General features: G+C 45.1%; 1 non-coding gene across 1 annotated transcript; it reads right to left on the bottom strand.

Annotated features, from left to right (window-relative positions):
* Positions 1 to 603: 603 nt before the first annotated feature.
* LOC117134495 lies at positions 604 to 709 on the bottom strand. Its single transcript, XR_004458680.1, has one exon. It is a non-coding gene; the product is annotated as a small nucleolar RNA R71 (small nucleolar RNA).
* Between the last annotated feature and the right edge of the window lie 2,428 nt (positions 710 to 3,137).

Here is a 3,137-nt window from a genome sequence, read left to right as displayed (position 1 = left end):
CGATCGATCCCAATCGTTCGACAACGATCGATACTACACCGCGTACGTCGATCGATACCGTGTCGTCAAAAATGGTAAACATTATTATTCTAACTCAGGATGAGAACGAAAACCTGTATGACCAGGCCGGTCATCTGCGTAATGCAACAGGTCAGAAAATAGATGCTCAGGGAACTGTAATCCCTGATGCTGATGCTACAGGAGCTGCTCAACCTGTAGATGAGGACGCTCGATCGAAACCACTGGCCGACTACAATCGCCCAGATGAGTACTATTCCAACAGATCAGCTATTCGACTTCCGGAGATCCAGAAGCAGAATTTCGAGCTGAAGCCTCAATACTACACTCTCGTGTCGCAGATACCCTACTCTGGGTTACTGCACGAGCATCCTATGGACCATTTGGAACGGTTCGAGGATCTAATCCCTGCCATTCGGATGGAAGGAGTCCCCGAAGATTACCTGCTGTGCAAGCTCTTCAGATACACGCTGAATGGAGAACAGATGCACTGGCTTAGGCAGCAACCCACAGGATCTTTAACATCCTGGAGCGACATCAAGAATGCTTTTTTACGCAACTTCTTCGATGAAGCGCGCGCTGAAGAACTTCGGAACAAAATTTCCATATTCTCGCAGAAGGCTGGAGAGTCTTTCAAAGATGCGTGGATTAGATTTAGGTTCTTCCAGCGAGACTGTCTACACCACGGATTTAATGAAGTGCAGCTGCTAAGCACTTTCTTCCGAGGTCTCGCCTTACAGTATCAAATGGCCCTTGATACGGCGAGTGAAGGAAACTTCACTACTCGGAATCCATTGGAAGCTGTGAGACTTATCGAAAACCTTGCTAACAGCAGCAGCACCAAAAACACTGACTCTGAACGGAAGAAGTCTGTAGACTCTATCGGGAAGGAACAGATGGACGAAGTAAGTGCTAAGTTAGATGTGGTGCACGAGCTTCTTAGGAAGCAAATCTGTTCAGCTGAAGGAGAAGTAGCAGATACAGAAGGAGAAGAAGATGTGAACTACATCGGAGGTACCGGATTCCAAAAATTTGGAAACCAGGGCGGAAACAGAAACTTCTTCGGAAATGGCCAAAGAAGTAACCAGAGTTCAAAATTTCAAAAACCCTTCAACAACAGCAAGAGCTACTCGAACTCTTACTACCAAAATCCACCACCCCAGACTCAGGAAAGCAAAATCGAAGAGATGCTTGATCGAGTACTGTTGGGACAACAATAAATCACTGTGGATTTCAACGGTAAGATAGACTCAGGTGAGAAAACTTGAAACCCAAGTAATTCAGACGGGCGAGACTATAAAGAGGCAAGAAGCTTTCGCTAGAAAGGCAGGAGCCGACAAAGGGAAACACCACGTAAATGCCATCATAGATGATGAATTCTGGCAAGTGGTGAGAAATGAAAACTTTGAGGAAGGAGATTTCGAAATCGAAAGCTCCATGAGTCTCGGCGGATCCCAATGGTGTCGACCGATGTCGATGAACTCGCATCGATCAATAGACCATGATGAAGATCGATGGATGGATTACTCCAGTCATCGATCGATGTCGTCTGCCAAATCGACTGAATGCAATACGGTTCGAATTCTAACTCATGAAGAATTCGCAGCTAAGCATCCTCACCCACCCTCCCCTTTCGATGAAAAAATCGATCGATCGGTTGAGCCAACCATCGATCGACAAAGTGAGTCCGACGTCGATCGTCAAAACATACCTCCCATCAATCGACATGCACCTCTGACATACCGAGTGCGGTTACCCTCAATCGATAATGATTACATCAATGCACTCAGACCACCACCTAAACCATTAGAAAACCCACCCGAACCAAAACCCAACCCTTTAAATAGTTCTCCAGAATCAGTTCAAGAAGAACAAGAATCTGAAGGGAGAAGGTTAAGGAAAAGAAAGGAGAAGATTCCTAAAAACCTTAAGAGGGAAGCTAACGATAAGGAGATGGATGGTTTCACTAAACGAGTCCTCATAATCCCAATCGAAAAACCTTTTGATGAAGCTTACTTCACACACCGATTGTGGATGTTCTTCAGAGAAACAAAGGTAATTGAGGAGGACATTAGGAGAATGTTTCATCAAGTCAGAGAAAAGATGAAACACAGGATCACATTAACGAAGAAGAGTGATCCTGGGAAGTTTGCAATACCATGCATAGTCAAGGATGTTGAATTTCCCCATTCAATGTGTGACACATGAGCATCAGTTAGTATCCTCCCTAGGATCATGGCAGACCAGCTTGGTTTGACCATCGAACCCTCAACGGAATCCTTCACCTTCGTGGATCTTTCAGAGAAACGGTCAGGAGGTATCATAAGAGATCTGGAGGTACTGATTGGTAATGCCCTTGTCCCTGTAGATTTTCATGTCTTAGACATCGAGCTTAACTGGAACTCTTCACTTCTGCTTGGAAGACCTTTCCTAGCTACAGTAGGAGCTGTCTGTGACATGAACAAAAACAAATTGTGTCTAACGCTCATAGACCCAAACATCCACTACGACTCCATCGGACCTAAGAGAAAGGTAATTAATTCTGTGGATTATGGGAAAGAACTTGGCTTCATTGGCGCATGCCATTGTGGAGCAGGGTATGAATCGGAGTACTCGGAATCGATCGACACCCCAACATTTCCATCGATCGATTCCAATGTGTCAACGGTGACCGATGACCAAAACAACACGTCACTCAACGTAATGCACCCAATTGACCATTTTGCTTCACCTAATCATTGTTACCAACATTTTGCCTTCCAACCTCCAACCAGGAGAGGACATGATGATTATTCCATAGGCAGTTGGGCAGACAGTGATTTTCATGAAAGTTTTGCAGTTGACACTGTAATTACTTCACCTAATGAGGAACATACCGAGGAATACGATGAGGATTAGTGGAAAGAACGTGCAATAGAAATGTCTTTGCAGGATGAAAGACTTGAAACACATAAATTCACCAGCACGTTTCCAACATCGGTCGACGCTGTGCACTCCACATCGGTCGATACCCACCCTCGTCCAGCAAAACAAACACTCACATCAATCGACACCCCGAAAGGAACATCGATCGATATTCGCGCCGCAGCGAAAATTCAGGAGCAGGAGAATATTCCCTC

The sequence above is a fragment of the Brassica rapa genome, chromosome A05 (assembly GCF_000309985.2).
Source record: "Brassica rapa cultivar Chiifu-401-42 chromosome A05, CAAS_Brap_v3.01, whole genome shotgun sequence".
In the NCBI taxonomy this organism is placed as follows: Eukaryota; Viridiplantae; Streptophyta; class Magnoliopsida; order Brassicales; family Brassicaceae; genus Brassica; species Brassica rapa.
This window is presented reverse-complemented; position numbering and strand designations above follow the sequence as displayed.